The sequence below is a fragment of the Carlito syrichta genome, unplaced genomic scaffold (assembly GCF_000164805.1).
Source record: "Carlito syrichta isolate Samal-C Ts95f unplaced genomic scaffold, Tarsius_syrichta-2.0.1 Scaffold283308, whole genome shotgun sequence".
NCBI lineage: Eukaryota > Metazoa > Chordata > Mammalia > Primates > Tarsiidae > Carlito > Carlito syrichta.
The window spans coordinates 106,440-125,808 of record NW_007227404.1 but is presented as its reverse complement, the minus strand read 5'-3'; the positions used below and the strand labels follow the sequence as shown (position 1 = coordinate 125,808).

Genomic DNA, 19,369 nt, shown 5'->3' with positions numbered 1-19,369 from the left:
TGTGTTTCAGACTCTAAAACTGCTCTTTTTTCCCCTCTGACTCACTATGGGATAGATTTCTTCAGCTGATATCTTCTTTTTCTTAGTGCAAGACTGTTATGACTTTCCCTAATCAATGAGCGCTCTTAGAAGGTTCACATTCCTCTCAGAGAATCCAAATACCACTGCTGCTACAAGGGTAATATTTATCTGAAGCATTCTTGGTCTTTGTGAGGAGATGCAGACTGAGAGCTTCTAGAAGGAGGTATAATTATGTTACAGAAAACACCAGGTATCTTTGCAACATTTCCACTGTACTTACTTTTGGCTTCTCAATATTTAATCTTAGTTCTTTGCCACTGAACCTGCAACAAACAGCTGCTATTCAAACAGTGCTTAAGAGCAAGTCAGTGGAAGGGATTGGTCCCTCTTGTGAGCCACTTTTCTTCCTACACACACGAATACAAGCCTCTTTTGGGAGTTAAACAATTCTGCCCAGATCATCATGACAGTTCACTTCCTACTGTACTATAATGGTTCCTTGGTTTCAGACTCAGCATTGTTTAATATTAGGGTGATAAATCAAGTAACTTTGCTGTGTTTGATGTCAAGACACTTCAAGTTTACTGCATACCATGATGGGAACAGCTACCACCTTAAATAACTGGTAAGCCACCTCCGGCTTTTACAAGTGTCTACAACCATTTAATATGAGTCTATTTTCTTCCACAGAAGTGTTTGCTATATTTCTTTGTAGGACAAAAGGAAAATACAAGATGATATCAAAGTTATTTTCGAGTTCTTAGATTTCATAATTAACACAAATGCTTTCACAAAGCTGGCACAATGTAGAATCTGCTCATAAACCCTCCTGCAATTTTCTCATAACTCAAACTTTGCATACATTTTCCAAGAAATTAGTGTCATAGTTAGAATATAACCACTTGTTTGGTCAGTTTCCCCCACCCCAGACTTACTGGAATACAAAGAACTGAAAATTTTGCCATGCTTCTTTCAAATAGGAATTTAGTTGCATAACAAACAAAGCAATATTGTCGCATGGGAAATACAAAACCACCTAACAGCATATGTTCACTTGTGGAATGTTTAGCTCTCATGCAGGCCTAAAAGGTGGGATAATTTCTTGGGCATCTCCTCCATGGACTTCAATTTCCAGTACCTCCAAAGCCTGCAAAAGATGATCATGTGACTTTTATTATTCATTTACACTTTATTGCTCCTTTTATCGATTCTTTTTCCAGAAAGTAATTACCTAGGAACTGAGGGGAAGTCATAGTCCCTTTCCTCAAGGAGAAGATCAATGAGTACACATTCGCAATTCAGTGTATTCAGTGGTCTATTAGGAGAAAGCACCGAGACAAGGGAGGTGCCTAGAAGAGCACCTAAACCTCAACTAAGAGGTATGGGCAACAAGGAAAGGCTCCTTAGAGGTAAAACGTGCACATACTCCTAAAAGATGAGTGGAAGTTGAAGGAATAATCAAATTTAAGAAAGATGTTTCAGTAAAAAGAAGCAGCATGCACCAAGACCCAGAAGAGAAATAGAATAAAATGAGAGAGACAAATGTCTATATTCAGAAGACTTGGAAAATAACATATAAAATAATTGAAATGATGTGATCATGTGGGCAGTAGGGTTGAAGGAACAAGAAAGTATGTGGGAATAATAATCAGAGACTTCTCTTTCCCTTTCTCCCTCCCACTTTGCCAGGTCAGAAATCCAAAGTCCTTTTCCCACAATCTTCTTGTTTTAGTCTTGTCCTGCAGCTTGTTTCTCTGGAGTAGTCTTGTTAAAGCATTTTATATTTTTATTTTCTTTATTTTAAAACTTTTTAACTTTAAAAAATAAGTTTCATTGTGTATATTTAAGCTATACAACATGAAATTTTAAGAAACATACACATATAGTAAAATGACTGAAGCAAATAAAAATATTCATCATCTCACAGTTACTGACAAAGTGACAAAGGAAGCCATAATCTATTGATTTAGCCAAAATCCTGAATACAATATACCATTATTGACTATATTCCTCATGCTGTGCAATAAAGAAGATAGTCATTTAAAATGTATGTCAAAAGAAAAAAAAAAAAAAAAAAACAGCCTGAAAGAAAGTTTGGCATTTAACAAAACTGCTTGGATACCTTAAACCTTTTTTCTATTAGTATGAATATGGCAAAAAACACAGATGGGTGTGTACTGGAGAAGGGTTTATTAACCTTAGAGTCATTGACATTTTAAGCCAGATCATTCTTTGTTGTGGCAGGTGTCCTGTGCATTGTAGAATGTTTGGCAGCATCTCTGGCCTCTACTTATTAGGTTCCTGTCTCACTGCAACACCTCCAATAAAAAATGTTCCTATACGTGCTAGAAGTCTCCTGGTGAATGAAATCACTCTACCTCCAGGTTGAGAATCACTGTGCTGGACCTTAGTTGACATTAAAATGTTTAAGAAATCACTCTTCTCCTCATGGAACCTATTGTCTGGTGAAAAACAAAGACTTGCTAAAACTTATTTTACTCCAACTAATTCAAATCAGATTGTGGTTAACATAAGGAGACAAAATTGTATGAGAACAAAATTGTATGATAAAATTGTATGAGAACATAGTAAAATAATTCTGAGGGGAAGGGAGTATGAAACAACATTAGTAAATATGCTATAAAGAAAGTGTTATGTGACATGGACTTGAAAGTTAAGTAGACAAAAATATGTAAGGAAATTGCAAAAAACAATAACACACACAAAGGCTGGGAAACAGGAAAGCAAAGTAAGTATTTGAGAAATAGTGAAAATCCATAACAATCAGCATAAGTGATTGGTTAGTAGACTGAAAAGACATACTGAGGTCATATTTTGAAAGACTGCAATGCTAAGATGAGAATATGAACATTTTTGTCCATCAAGTAAGAAAGTACTAATTAGTACGTGTCAGCACATCGATACAATCTTTGTTTTATGAAAATAACTTTAAAGTTTTAAAAAGTGTTTTAGAATAGTGTTATAGTAGAATTATTTCACTATATCCCAGGTTAGCAATGGTTTTATCAAACAGCAGGCCATACATTTTCCAGTGAAATAGATAATTTCAACTTCAAGCATTTGAGTTCCAAACAAAATTTTTACTTCTCTGATTTTCTAATGAAAAGATGACGACTTTAAGCAACAAAGGCAGAAAATTTTCTGCAGTATACTTATGACATGCAACAAATAAACTAAATACAAAATGAAATAAAAACTCAGATTTACACTATGTAAAACTATTTTGCAGTGATGAATTCAGCCAATAACTAGACTAGCATTGGCTCTTGTACATGAAAAAAGTAGAGAGCTATTGGTATTCATTATTCTGCTATGAATCTTTGAAAAGTCAAATAAACCATTTTTGTTAATGAGTAGTTCTTGTTCACAAGTGAGCACAAATAAACCAAACAGTATTCTGCTGTCTTAATGTCAGGGAATGTGGTATATGAACAAATTAATGTCTACTTAAATTTAAAAAATAAAAAAGTTGTAATAAACATAGCTTTAAATTTTTGTCTGTATTATTTTTACTCCTGCTTTTAAAAAGAACTTACAAAACTATTTTCCTTTCCCTTTGCTATTTCATTTCATTGCCATAAAACTTTTGAAGTATTCTAATTAGTGAAGACATAGAATTGCCAAATAAAATACATATAAAGCATGTCAGTTAGCAGTTAATGGTATGAAGTGAAACGAAGGAGAGCTAAGGTGTAGGGCATACTACTATGGGGTGGACAGGAAGAAGAGAGACTAGTGAAGTCTTTATTATAGCAAAGAACTGCAGAGAAAAGAAAGTCATCCAAATGAATATACAAAGATGTAGGGGTGGAAGGGTGTACTACCTTTCCTTACCTGTCGTAATGGTGACAGCAGACACTCTGTAACAAAAGATAGGTTAACAAGAGAAAAGCATAATGAGCATATTTAATCAAAGTTTTAGGTGACATGGGTGCATTCAGAAACTCACAAAAAAGTATTTATTTTTATTTTTAGCATCAACAAAGAATGAACAGCCATGTAGAAATATAGCTTGGAAAGGGTATGATCTAGTGGTAATAGACTTAGGGGAAAATCTGTTTAGATTCCTTATTACCTCTCTGAGGAATTCCTTTCCTCGTGGTATGAAACAGAACCCCTCCAGAATGAGAGTCTTATGATTTGCTATTGGATAAGGTGGTTCAGAAAAATTTCTATACAAGTGGCTCCTATACAGAAAGGTCAGAGAAGGTTGGAGCAATGTTTCTAGGTTTTATGGCTTGCTTTGAGAAAGGGGAGGAGGTTCTAGTTTCTATGACCCACCTTGAGAAAGAATAATTCTGGTTTTTATGACTCACTCTGGGGGAGAAAAAGAGGCAGAAGACAAGAAGGCAAGAGAGGTTCAAGGAGAGTTTGCTTCTGAGGCTGCTTCTGAGGCCTTCCAATCTCCTTTAGTTCAAAGTACTTGGCATGCCAAAGCATCAGGCTTTGGAGGATGGTTTCCTGAGCCTCAAAAACTGGTATCGATTTTCCAGACAGAACTAACAAATGCAAAGACACATAGTAGCATGTATGTTGTAATTTAGGAAAAGTGAAAGGCCACCACAAGTTTTTTACTACTCTGTCCATACTATTCAAAAGTACTGATTTTATACTAGGGGCTCAAAAATATTTGTTGAATTAGTCCAGCATGCTAAAGTGCAGGGTATGAAAGTAAGATCGTAAAGAGATGGAGCAGACATATTCCAGAAGGGTCTTGGCTATTCTAAAAAACTATTGTTTTTCTTTTAGGTGAATGAAAAGTCATTAGGAAATTTGGGGAAGGAAGTGATATGACTTTTTAAATTTTATTTTATTTGTATTTATTTTTTATTTTTGAGTTGGAGTCTCACTGTCCCCCAGACTGGAGTGCTGTGGGACGCTCCCGGCCACCGCAACCTCCACCTGCTGGAATCCGGCAATCCTTCCGCCTCAGCCTTCCGAGTAGCTGGAATTACAGACACGCACTACCACGCCCGGCTAATTTTTTATTTATTGTAGAGATGAGGTCTCACCAAGTTGCCCAGGCGGGTCTCGAACCCGCGGGCTCAGGCAATCCACTCACCTCAGCCTCCCAAGGCGCGGGATTACAGGCTAAGCCACCAAGCCCGGCGACTTTTTTTATTTTAAAGGAATACTCTAGTGTTGAGATTTCAGACACCTAAAATAATCAAGAGCAGAAACAAGGAGATAAACAAAAACATATTGGACCAAGATAGTAATAGTGAATATTGTGAAAATGGTTGAATTATACATATGCTTTGAAGATGTAAATTGTAGCATTTGTTAATAGAGTTATGGGTGTGATTTATTTTATTTTATTTTGTTATAGAAATGTGAGGTCAAGTCAGGATAAGCTACGGAAGTCAGCTACATGCAGGTGAAGTTTGGGTCAACTGGGAAACCTCATGAAACTGAAAAGCTTTTGCACAGAAAAAGGAACTATCAAGAGAGTGGGGAGACAACTCCACAAAATGGGGAAAAATAGTTGTGATTGTTTAAAGTAAGAGTCAAGGAGAACCCAAGGGTTGTTACCTGAGCACATGTGAAAAAGGAATTATATTTGCTGAAATGGAGAAAATTGCAGAAAAAAGAAATGTAGAAGAGTTATGAAATAAGGAATTTGTCTGAAGATGTGTTAAGTTCAAAATGTGTCCTAGAAACTGAGGAAGTGGTATAGACAATTGGGCTTGCAATGCTGTTGGTCAGCTAGAGGTCTGGAATTGGGAGTTCCCAGCAAAATGTTGTTGAAAGCCATGTGATGATATCATCAAGGAAGTAAAGGTAGAAGGGAATTTATCAGTAACTGAGCCTTGGAACATCAATATTCAAAAGAGAGGAAGATGAGAAGGAATCCACAAACAAGACTAAGAAGAAATGGCCAGTGAATTAGGAGGAGAAGAGAGAAGCCTAGCTAAACTCTGTATTAAGGAGAAAGTGATAAAGTCAATAGATTAACATGATGATAATGAGTAGGTCAATTAAGAACTAAGAAGTGACATGACATTCACTGGTGATTTTAACAAAATCTGCTTCACTGCAGTGGTGGAAACAAAAGTCTAATTAGGAAAATTTCAACATAGAATGATGGGAATTTTAAATAGCAAATATAAACAGTTTGATAAATTTTGCTTTAAAGTTAACAGAGAGATTGGGTGGTATCTGGAGAGATATGTGTACCCAAGGTTTTTGTTTGTTAACGTGGATGGTATCACATCATGTTTGTGTAATCATAAGAATAACTCAGTGGAGTGAAAAATTTGATGATGTAGAATTAAGAAGGAGTGGCAGTGCTAAAGTGTTTTACTTGAATGGATGAGAGCTGGTATGACCAAATGAAGGGTGTTCTTTAATATAAATGAGCAATTCATCTATAATAACAGAAGGGAAGGCAGAGAGAGAATATGAGTAGATTGGTAATGACTTATGGAAATATGTAGAAATCATTTCCTTTCTTCCTTTTTCTCAGTGAAACAGGAAGCAAAATCACCTACAGGACAAGGGAGGAGGTGTTAGAGGATGGAAGACAGAAGAGCAGAGGCAAAATAGTCATCTGAGAGTGGGAGTGTGAACAAACCAGGAAAAGTACTAGACTCTAGACTAGCTGGGTAGGGCTAAAAGCTCACAGAAATAGGTCAGTGACCACTAGTTTATACTGGGACCAGTGAACACAGTTATGTCTTTTTTCACAACCATGTTCACCTGCCTGATATGAATATAGAGAAGGTGGGCAGCCAAGTATAACCAGGATTATTAGAGAGGGCCTGACATGAGTAAACACTATATGTCATATAATATATAATATATTCACATAGAAATAACTTCAAACTAAAAAAAAATACCCAACCACACATACATATTTGAAAAAAAAACAAAACAGTATCCTTTTGTTTCTACTAATCTTAAGATTAAGAACAACGAATTAAATTAACCACTCTTGTTTTGGCCACATACTCCCAACTAATCAGATTTAAAATGCTGTGTCCCTTATAGATATGCAGGCACTCACATTTAAGTTGTTATGCTTTTAGCACAAGCCAAATACTCACACTTTTGCCACTTTCTCCACTCCTTCCTCTTATCCACCACTTGCCCTTATTTGTTTATCTATCATGGGGAAATAAATGGTAACTAGGTTATGATCAGGCATCAAGAGTGACACTTGTATCTTCATACATGAGAACCAAAACTCCTTCTAGTAGAAGTGAGTTTTCTTCATTTAGAAACCAAAAAAACAAAAACAAAAACAGGTGCTATTTTTTTAACTGGGGGCCTGGTCACTGTTCACACAACTTTTAAAATGTTTTCCTGTCTCCAATAACAATTTTGACAAAATAGACTGAAGGTCACATTTTTTAAAAAACAAAACAAAATAGAATAAAAATGACCTTTTCACAATTGGTTCTCACTGCCTGGTTAAAAAAAAGCAATTTCATGAAGATTTTGACTGTTTCCTTTACAGCAATGTGAGCATGGCGGGAACCTGGCAGAAATTCTTCTCATTTGGAACAAACAATGTCTCAAAGAAAAGCAGAATTTGCTCTTAGAAATATATTTTAAATGTCCTTTTATAAAAGGAGGTTTTTCAAATATATTAGAGGCAATTTGAATATTTTTAAACAGAATACTTCATTATTATTCTCATCACAAACATTGGAATATAAAAAGAAAACATGCAGTCATGAGTTGTGCAAAATTCAAAATGATTTATGTAATCCAAGTCCATGCTTTTTAGAACCAAAACAGTTTGAGTCTAGCTATATTCACAAATTGTTTTTACCAATTGCAGAGAAAAAGTTATTTTGAGAAAAATGAGTTGAATAATTTGCATGTCTACAACTGGTATTCAAATAGGAACCTTTGAGTTTTGCTGGACAGTAGGACAACTTGAGTTATTTTGAGTTTACCTTTTATTGGCAGTGCAAAACGGAGAAACAAGGTAATGTGTCTCTGTTTGTTTCTACTTCTGTACTTAATGTGTAAAATAAATAAGGCAATTATGAAAACATCTTTTAAATGATAAAGGAATGTTTAATTATGAAGTATCAGTATTAATCTTTAGGTCCTTTTGACCAGATAATCTATTTACAGCTTATTAGATAGGAAAAAGAATTTAAACAGTAACTTAAAGTTTATTCCAGCTATAATGCAGGTTATTCTTACTTTAAGGTAGTATCACTGTAATACTTCTGAGTTTGTTTCTGAAATATTCTGTTGTATGTATCCCTGTCTGATTTATAGATCCATGCAATCTCTGGCACTAAGGATTATCGGTTTGGGTTATATAGCAGTGAGCAAATGGATAAAAGACCTTTAGAAATAGTTAAAGCAGAAAACCATTTTAATGTTAGAATATTGAGATAAATGCTACCATTACTGTTAACGTGTGGATGATAAATTCATGTTATAAGTGCGACTTTAGTTGGTTTGAAGGAGGAACCTGTAGGAAAATGAATTGTCAAAAGGGATACACCGTCTTGATGTGGACTGTCATTAGGTCCCATAATTGTGACTTGCCAGTGAAACATAAGACCCCCAACTAGTCTGCAATGCATTGAGCTGAAGGGTCAAATCACTAAATTTCTTATTGATCTGACTCAATGCAGTAGTCTGCTTTTCATCTGGTTCCTCGCTATTTTCGTGTGTGCTCAAAGGTCTTGATCATCTGGGCTGTGGGAAAGGATTGTCTAGTCTCACGTCAGCTCTGCCAGACACAGACCCTTCTTACTAAACAGATTGGAAGTTGGACTGGGATGGCTTGGGAAGTTTGATAGGTAAAAATTTAGTGGGAAATATTTTGGATGTTATCAGAAAATTATTCATTAAAAATTGTACTAAAGTTTCATTTTCTTGTTATATCTATTAATAAGAAATTGTAAAATAAAACTTTAGGAGAAAAGTCATATGTGTATTTGTTTGCAATGGAAATAATTTCTAAGAAAGGACTGTTAAGAGCAGACAGGAGCAAGTTTAGTAAGCACATAAAAAGAGTTAGGTTTGACTAAATATCTTGCTTGATTGCTTGTTTTGTGATTTTAAGCTTTTTCTTTAATTTTCTTTTTCTTTAAATCTATGTGAACAAGAACAGCTTTGTCAATTGCCCTATGCTTTTGCTAGATAGCTGTCAATATCTTTGTCAGCCTTTATTGTTCACCTGCTCTCTGCCCTATGTTGCTTTTATACCATTTGCCTTAATCTTTCTACTTTGTGCTGTGACTGTATTACTTTATTCCTATTAGATGGTGACCTGAATAAACATGTATTTTTTTCCTATATAAAGCATATCAAGTTAAAATATACTTGGTGTTGTGATCAGGAAACCAAGAAAATAAAAGCAACCAAATGAAACATGTCATGTGACTTGGTGATGGCGTACCAAGAGACAGAAAAGGAGGTTGAGGATCAGTTTTCAAGTGGATAAATGGCCAAGTGGGCTCCTGAAAACTGGACAAACAGTCTTAGGACTCAGAGGACCAGATCTGTGGTCTGACCGCAATAATAATGGTGATGATTAAATTAGTTGTATTCCATTATATGATATTGTAATGGTAAATTAAAGGCAAGGGAGAAAAGGGCATTAATAACTTTAAATTAAAAAAGAACTGAGATCTAGGAAGAATTTTCAAAGTGTTAGGTAGACTAATTTGCTTGTCATGTACAATAGAGTGTTTTTGTTTTTGTTTTTTTTAATTTTATAGAACACAAAGACATCTACCACATACATCACCTGGAAGTCAGGAAAATAACATCATTTTGTTTTCAAAATCAGTAATTATAACATGTTGAAAGCTAATTAATAATAATAATAGCTAATAAGTATTGAGTATTTACAATGTGTCAGAAAGTGTTCTGAATACTTTTAATTCATGTAACAACAATGAGAAAGTTATTACTGCTTTTCTAGTGTATATGTGAGAAAACTAACACAAAGAGACCAACTAGCTTATTCAAGTTTACCTAGCTATGAAGTGTTCAGTGGACTTTCACCTGCCCCATCTGATTCAAGAGCCCACACACTTAGAAGAAAATGAGTGAGTATAGAAAGCATCAGTGTCAGTCATTCATCAGGTCCTATTAATTTCATTATGTGGTACTACTATATAAGGAGAATGAGAGAGATAAATCAAAAGTTGTTTTAAGAACCTTACTCTCAATTTATTTATTGAGAAGTCAGGAAATAAAAACAAATGACAAATTAGTTATCCATAATTCAAGTTGGAGCTTGGTTTTTACAAATTGGAATAGTTGTGATTTTTTTAATTTTATTTTATTTTTCTGGAAGCCCTAATGTAGGAGGTGAACCTTTTAAAGGGGATTAAGATTGATAAAAGTGGAAGGGAGTGGAAAGGATACTGCTACTCACATTAAATTTTACTTACCTGAGCCCTTTGTTTCTGGAAAGGAACAACTATTAAGAAAATTCCCACCCTTTTGTTTTCTGGGAAATAGCTTGTTTTAAAGAAATAACCCTCCCCATTTGACTTAGATAATACTCATGGATGCCTCCTATAAACAAATCCAGACACAAGCCCTCCATTCTTTGACTCATACCTGATTAACTGAGATGTTGTCCCCCTATTGACCAATCTGGGGAAAACGCACCCCAGTTTTCCTTGACTTGACTGTAGTTAAGCTTCTCTCCATCTGTCAGGCTCATGAAATTTAATCAACCCTCAGCCTGAGTTAGCACACAATCTCTCTCTAAGGGACCCTCCCAAGAATCAGCTGACTACAAGAAAAGATATTCCCCAACAAATCCTCCCATCGCATTACTCAATCATCCCACTTTCCCTGTAAAAGAAAAGTCCTTTTCTCCCTGACCTTTGAGAAACTTGCAGAGCTGTTGATGAGAGTGTTCTCTCTATTGTAATAATTCCCCTCATCCAACTGTTATCATCCTTTTCCCACTCTTACAGTAATCTTTAAATAAAGTCTCCTTACTTAAGTCCAGGCTTGATTTCATTTGATGCCAGGGAAAGAACAATATGAGAAACACACACACACACACACACACACACACACACACACACGAAGAAATTAAAGATTGTCTCATTTATACAGTGATGAACTAGCCTAAGCAGAGCAAAAAAGTGTATTTTGCAGAGTACATAAAAATGTTTTGTGAACAGCCTGGAATAGCATAAGACTTTGATTTGTTGTTTACCTGAATAACCATAATCAACAACTGTAGTAAAGACACTGTCATCTATAATGTACTGAGTACTTACACTGTGCAAAGTGCTTTACATGCTTATGAGGAGTGGCAAAATATGCCACCCCAAAATATGCCACTTCGACATGAGGATTAATTCAAGCTAACAGTACTTGAAAAATAGTAAATAGGCCGGGTTCGGTGGCTCAGCCTATAATCCCAGCGCTTTGGGAGGCCGAGGTGAGCAGATTGCCTGAGCCCGCGGGTTCAAGACCCGCCTGGGAAACTTGGCGAGACCTCATCTCTACAATAAATCAAAAATCAGCCGGGGGTGGTAGCACACGCCTGTAGTTCCAGCTACTTGGAAGGCTGAGGTGGAAGGATTGCCGGAACCCAGCAGGTTGAGGCTGTGGGGGCCGGAAGCGGCCACTGCACTCCAGTCTGGCCGATAGAGTGAGACTCTAACTCAAAAAAAAAAAAAAAAAAAAACCGTAGATAAAATAGACATTCTAATCTCCCCTTTTTTCACTACAAACAGGAAAATAAACATTCTCATGGGAATGATGCCTTCCCTATTCCAGAAGGAGCATTTTTCTATGGGAAGTCATAGTCAAGAGTATTCTGTATAACCAACCTTTGTTAAAATACCTGTTATCTTCCTTTAGCCTCCCCACATAACTTACTTTTCCACAATTGCTTTTCTTTTTTCAAGCTAATACATAGCATGCACGTTTTGCAACTTCTTTGAGTTTTTACTTTTTATGGGGCTTTCTATGTCATGTAAAACTTTTTTTTGAGGATGTGGGGTACAATTCAGTATTAGACATACCAACGGTCATTGTACAGGTAAAATTTGGGCCTCACTTTGGTCCCCACTTCACCTGGTTTGAGATCAGGTACCCTGATTGATGAAGTGTGCAGTTTCCCACTACTGCCAATCCCTTTTTTATAGTATTAGGATAATTGTTCAGGGAATGTTTATGAGTGAGAACATGTGGTACTCAGTTCCTTGTTTCAGTGATAGATCACTGAGTATGATAGACTCTAAATCCATCCAAGTTGATGCAAAGTTCATAATTTTGTCCTTCTTTATAGCTGCATAATATTCTGTCATGTATATGTGCCACATATTTTTATCCAGTCCATTTCAATGGGCAGCGTGATTGGTTTCATGTTTTTGCTATTGCAAATAATGCTACAATAAACACACATGTGCAGGTCATCTTTTTCACATAGTAATTTGGGTTCCTTCGGGTATATTCTCAGAAGGAGGTTTGCTGGATTGTATGAAAGGTCAATTTTTAGATCTTTTAGGAGTCACCACATTGTTTTCCACAGAGGTTGTACTAGTTTACACTCCCACCAACAGTGTAGAAGTGTTTCATTTTCCCCGCATCCTCTCCAACAGCTGTTGTTTTTTGAGTTATTGATGATTACCATCTTAACTGGAGTTATGTTGGGAGCCAGCCACGGAGGCCCACTGAGCATTAGGGATCAGGAAGGGCCGTTGACCCCAAGACCACTAGGATGTGTTCCAGAGCTGTTGACCCATTCCCTCCCTCCTTTTCCATTTGGCACAAACTACCAAGAAAAGCTCCAGCTGGCTCTAACAGAAAACTCTGAGACCGGAACATACACAGCTAACCCTAGGAGTCTATTGTTCCCATTCTCCATGGCTTGGTCTTTTGCTTTATCACAAATTAAGTTTGACTTTGAGTCACATTGAGGAGCCTTAGTACAGGTCACAGGTTCTCTTGATGTGACCTTTAGAAATTTATAGATATAGGTTTTAGAAAATAGTTTATATAGATTAAGTAACCATTTTATTATAGAAGTATGGTTAGTTCCGTTTGATTTAGGGGGGCCAGTGAAGTTTGAATTAAGCCAGCTGGAGCTAGGAGAGTGTAACCATAGCAGCAATCGTTTTAATAAAAACTAGTTTGAATTAGTACATAATAGTGGAAGTTAATTCACTATGGTTGTTTTGGGTTTAGACATTGAGTGATGTTAATTCAAGACGATGTAGTTGTAATACAATTAAAGGCACATAAGAAACTGGTTTGGGGAACAGTAAGCTAGCATAAGATACAAAAGGACAATTTGTGGTTGTTCTTCCTCATGTTCTTCCTTATGTATGAAAGAACATTTGCTTGAGAGTGGGGGGTGTCCTTTGTGCACCTGGACCTGTTTATGTGAAAGGCACATGCTACCTTTGTTTCCTATGATGATGACTTTGCAGAATTTGGGGATAAAAACCCTGGGATAGCATTCAATAAATGGCTTCTGGTCACTTGAGCAGGAGTCCAGTCTCTTTCTTCCCCCCCTCTTTCTTTCTCTTTATATCTATCCCTCCAGTTTAAAATGCTGATGCCGTCACACCGCCAGAGACCTCCCCGCAGAGTTAGGTAGTATCTCAGTGTGGTTTTAATTGCATTTCTTTTGTTTTCTTCATGAACATCATTATACTTAAGTATATAATGGAATGGCTTTGTGTATACTTCCCAATTTGTATCACAAAATATTAAATAGATATATACTCACATGCTCATGATTCCATAAATTTAATTTATATATCTTCATTAGGGCATTTTTAAGTAAAACTTTTTGTTTTGCTTTTTCTTACTACAAATTGTAATTTGCATTTCTTTGATGACTAGTGAGCCAAAGCATTTTTTCATGTATCTATTGGCTGCTCGTATATCTTCTTTTGAGAAGTGTCTATTCATATCTTTTGCCCACTTTTTAATAGGGATTTTTTTTTCTTTTCAGCACATCTGAGTTCCTTGCAGACCCCAGATATTAGGCCTTTGTCAGATATACAGTTGGAAAACATATCTTTTTCCCATTCTGTGAGCTGTCTCTCCACCCTCTTGATGATTTCTTTTGCTTTGCAGAAGTTTTTCCTTTTGATGAGGTCCCACTTGTCAATCTTATCTCTTATGTCACAGGTATGTTAATTGTCTTATGTCAGTTTGATTCTCTGAGCTTAACTGGGACCCTGGAAGGTAAAAGTATAGTTTTACTTCTCCTACATGTACTTTCTTTAAACCTAATCTTAATGCTAGAAAATAATGACTGCTTTTTAAAGACTGAATTGTGTTTTCATCAAATTTATATGTTAAAGCCCTAACTCCTAACATGATTATATTTGGAGATACAATCCATAAAATTATGAGGTTCTACAATTAAGTTCATGAACTCATCCCAGAAAAAGTGCTACATATCTCATTGCTGAATATCCCTATGGTCACCTTCAAAGTATTCCCTTTGGGAAGCTATGTACTGAAGCCAGTGTCTAGACCACCCATCACAATCATTTTGCAACTCTTTTTCTGGAATGGCAGTCAGAGCTGTCATCATATTACCCTTGATGTCCCAAAAGTCATCAAAATGCCTTCCTTTCAATATTTCCTGTATCTTCCGGAAAAGAAAAAAAGTAATTGGGGGCCAGGTCAAGTGAGTAGGGAGGGTGTTCCAACACAGTTATTTGTGTATTGGCTAAAACTTTCTCATAGACAGTGCAGTGTGAGTTGGAGCATTGGCATGATACAAGAGCTCCTTTGGGACCATTTTGCACACAACTTTCTCTTGCCAAGATTTTCAGTTGAGACTGTTCTAACTATTCTCTATTGATGCTTATTTGGTCTGCTGTGATTCTTACAGCCACCTGATGATTTTGATGCACAAGTCAATGAATTTTTGCAATGTTTTTTGTCAGTTCTGCTCATTACTGGTCATCCTGACTTCTCTTCATCAGTAATGCTTGATTTTCCCTCAGAAAAAGGTTTAATTCATTTTTTACACTATGATTTTCTTCATGGCATTATCACCGTATACTTGGATTAGCATGTCCCTGATTTTACTTCCGCTCTTGTTAAGTTTAACAAGAAATGTAATGTTTATTTTTTTCTCTAATTCAAACTCTAACATTCTCATGGTAGCAATCAAAAACATGCAACAAAAGTGCCACTCAGGAAGACACTGCCATATATTGACATAAACTCTGCTGTGAGACACTGATATACCAAGGTTACTATACCTTACTGAGTTGTTTGTACAATGCTATCAACATAAATGCACAGTGGCAAGTTCATTAACTTAATTGTCACACCTCGTATAATAAATATTAACTGAGGTCAAAAGGTTAGGGCCTATAGAACTTGTGGCCTTATAAGAGAAAGAGACAACAGAGATCTCTATTCTCCTGTGTGTATACAGGAAAGAAGCCCTGTGAGGATGTAGTGAGACGGTAGCTGTCTGCAAGCCAGGCAGAGACGTCTCTCCAGAATCCACTCTGTTGGTAGCTTGATGTGGTACTGTTAACCAGAAGGAAATAAATTTCTGTTGTTCAAGCTACTAAACCAGTGGAAATTTGTTATGGCAGCCTGAGTTCACTAAAACACTGGTATTATTTTCGTTATATAAATGCAAATACAGAATTTGAGACAAACAGAATAAGTCATTTAGCTGATAAGGACAGATCTGGGATTCACACTGATGGCAAAGACTAGTCCTGAATCACTCTGCTGATCTCCTAAAGAGCAGAGACCACCAACAGTGCTAGTGAGATTTCAGTGGAAGGGGTCAAGCAGAAACAGATCAACAACTTGGCCGGAAGCATTAGCCTCAAAAACATATGTAAATAAGTTTAATTTAGAACTCCTTAACTTCAGACTCTTTGCTTCCATAATCTAGATCAAGGTGACCAGATAATGAACTGGTTGATGATATTGGAAATACAGAGGCAGGGAGAAAAATATGTTTAAAAACACCTTTAATTATAAACAAACTTTTGAGTTAAAAAGCATTCCCCATTTTGAGAGAACTAACTTTAATCAAACTTATGAAAGAGCAAATGTGTTTATGCAGGCATTCATATTGAGAGATGATGACTGCCACTCAAACCAGAAAGTTTTTGCCTGCACAACAGCCCTGAGTCTAAAGGGCTTGCCCTGGATCAGAGGCTGACTTTGTGGTGTAACAGATTTTGAATCCATGCTGGCCAACCCCAAAACTGGTCATCTTACTATTATACTGTACTGACCCCAGGAGGAATGATTTTCAAAAACAAGATGGACAATACTAGAAGGCCTAATATTCTGTCTGAAAAAGTTACCAAGACAAGAATACAAGCATTGGGAAAAAGGCAGATATCCAGGTGTTAGAACCTGGGACAATTTTTCTTAGCCAACCTGGTGGTAATGTGCTTTGAGGGGGAATTCTAGAGAACTAGATCTGCACAGAGAGACCATGGGGCCTGTAAAAATGTAAATGTTATTTACATTTGTTGAATATAAGTAGGACTTTGTTTTGTGTACGTATTTTAATTTTATAAATTTAAGGGGTACAAGTGAAGTTTTGTTACATGAACCTGTTCCATAGTGGTGAAGTCTTGGCTTTTGGTGTCACCATCATGTGAATAATGTACATTGCACGCATTATTAATTTCTAATCCTTCACCTCACTCACACACTCCTTCCCTTCCAAGTCTCCAGTGTCTACTGTTTCACACTTTATGCCCATGTGTACATATTATTTATCTTTCACTTATAAGTGAGAGCATGCAGTATTTAACACTCTGTTTCTGAGCTGTTTCCCTTAAAATGGGCCTCCAGTTCCATCCATGCTTCTGCAAAAGACATGATTTCATTCTTTTTTAGGTCTGAATAATATCTCCTTGTGTATATATAACACATTTCAATTATCCATTGATGAACACTTAGATTGATTCTATGTCTTTGCTATTGTGAACAGTGTTCAATAAACACACCAGTAAAGACATCTTTTTAATAAAATGATTTCTTTTTAGTAGATACTCAGTAGCAGACTTGCTGGATTGAATGGTAGCTCTACTTTTTTGCTCTTTGTTAAATCTCCATACTGTTTTTTATAGAAGTTGTACTAATTTACATTCTTACCAACAGTGTATAAGTGTTCCCTTGTCTCCATATCCTCAAAAATATGTTATTTTTTGCCTTTTGCAAAAATCTCATTGATTAGTGAAGTTGAGCATCTTTTATTTTTTTTTTTTATTTTTATTTTTTTTCTTTTGAGTTGGAGTCTCGCTCTGTTGCCCAGACTGGGGTGCAGTGGCTGCTCCCGGCCACCGCAGCCTCGACCTGCTGGGCTCCGGCAATCCTTCCGCCTCAGCCTTCCGAGTAGCCGGAATTACAGGCATGTGCTACCACGCCCGGCTGATTTTTTGATTTATTGTAGAGATGAGGTCTCGCTGCCCAGGCGGGTCTCGAACCCGCGGGCTCAGGCAATCCACTCACCTCAGCCTCCCAAAGGCGCGGGATTACAGGCTGAGCCACCGAGTCCGGCTTGAGCATCTTTTAAATATGCCTGTTGACCATTTATATTTTTTCTTTCGAAAATGCCTATTCATGTCATTTGCACACTTTTAAAAGATTATTTTATTTTATTTTAAAAATATGGAGTACAAATTAGGGTTAGGTACACACATGGTCACCATACAGGTAAAGCGTGGCTGCCCTTATTGATGTTATGTGCACTCCCCGCCCCAGCAGTGTCCCACTGCTGCCAATTCATTTCTTTTAGTATTATGATAAATGTTCAGGATCCACTTATGAACGAGTACATGCATTTGCATGCTTTATGCTGTTGTTATTTGCTTTTGTTGTTGTTGCTGTTGTTGGGTTTTTTGAATTCCTTGTAAATTCTAGATATCACACCCCTATCAGATGCATAGTTTGCAAATATTCTCTTCCATTCTGTAGGTTGGTCACTCTGCTAACATTTTCTTTTGCTGTGCAGAAGTTTTTTAGTTTAATTAAGTTTCACTTGTCTATTTTTGTTTTTGTTGATTGTGCTTTTAAGATCTCAGTCATAAATTATTTGCCTAAACCAAAACAGTATGGTACTATTACAAAATTAGACAGAATAGATCAATGGACTAGAATAGAGAACCCAGAAATAAAGCCACATACCTACAACCAACTGATATCTGACAAAGTCAACAAAAATATGCACTGGGGAAAGATTACACTTTTCTGTAAATAGTGCTGGGAAAACTTGATTGCTATATGCAAAGAAATAGTACTGGGACCCTATCTCTCACCATATATAAAAATCAACTCAAGAGAAATTAAAGACTTAAATGTAAGACTGAAATTATTGCTATAAAAAAACCTGGAAAATACTCTTCTGGACATTGGCTTCGAAAGTGTTATACAGATCTGGAGAACAATTAGTATCACAAACTTCAAATAAATGTAAGAATAAGATATTATAAGTAAAATTGCCCAAGCAATATTGGTCATACTTTAGACACTCAAAAATATTCATTGAAGTGTTGTTTTATTATTTTAAAAGGTTGTGCACATTTAATATCTCACTATTATAGAAGCAGAATTTGAGTAAATTTTATTAATTCACTGGAAACTATGCAACAACCAAGATTCCCATATTAAATGATAATAAATAGAAACACAACACTATTTAACACATAACCATTGCTAGAGCCAAAAGGAGATACGATATTTAAATGTTGCCCTTGTTGAGTAAACTAAGCCAGACTAAACCAAACAAAAATTACTTTATAGTTAATGTGTTTCTGTTAATATATGTAAAGTCCTGCACAAGGGAAGACTTAAAAAAAATAATTCAGCCAAAGCAAGTTCTAAATTATTGTGCTTCAAGAGCTTCACTGTATTTTGGAAAATCCATTTATTGAATAGATAATGAAATTACTGACTTCAGTTGTGGCTGTATTTTGTTAATGAAAGAGAGGAGAGAGAATATGCCCACCATTGCTTGTCTGTTACAGTGGGAGAATATATTTTATGCCACTATACATATGTGAGTAGAAATATGACTTCAGAACTTATATGGTCAATTAGTGAAATAATTTGGATTCCAATTTAATAAAATTTGATGTATGATTAATCAGTCCTACAAACCAGTTTATAATATGATACCAGACGTTCTTGTTTTTGCCAATACAAATATCATAGAATTTCTTTAAAAAGGCACATCTAATGCATTTTAAATAATTCTTTTTTCAGATACATAAAAGTAAGCACAGTTGAATGGTGGAGCATTTGAAATAAAGTTATAGTATTAATATAATGGTCTTTACTATATATATCAAACCAATTGTACAAACTGCCAGTCAAGAATAAGATTTTCAAAAGCCTAAAGAGGGAAAAATGTAAT

General features: G+C 36.0%; 1 pseudogene; it reads right to left on the bottom strand.

Moving 5' to 3' along the window:
* Positions 1-8,198: 8,198 nt before the first annotated feature.
* On the bottom strand, positions 8,199-8,567 carry LOC103254522 (annotated as a pseudogene).
* Between the last annotated feature and the right edge of the window lie 10,802 nt (positions 8,568-19,369).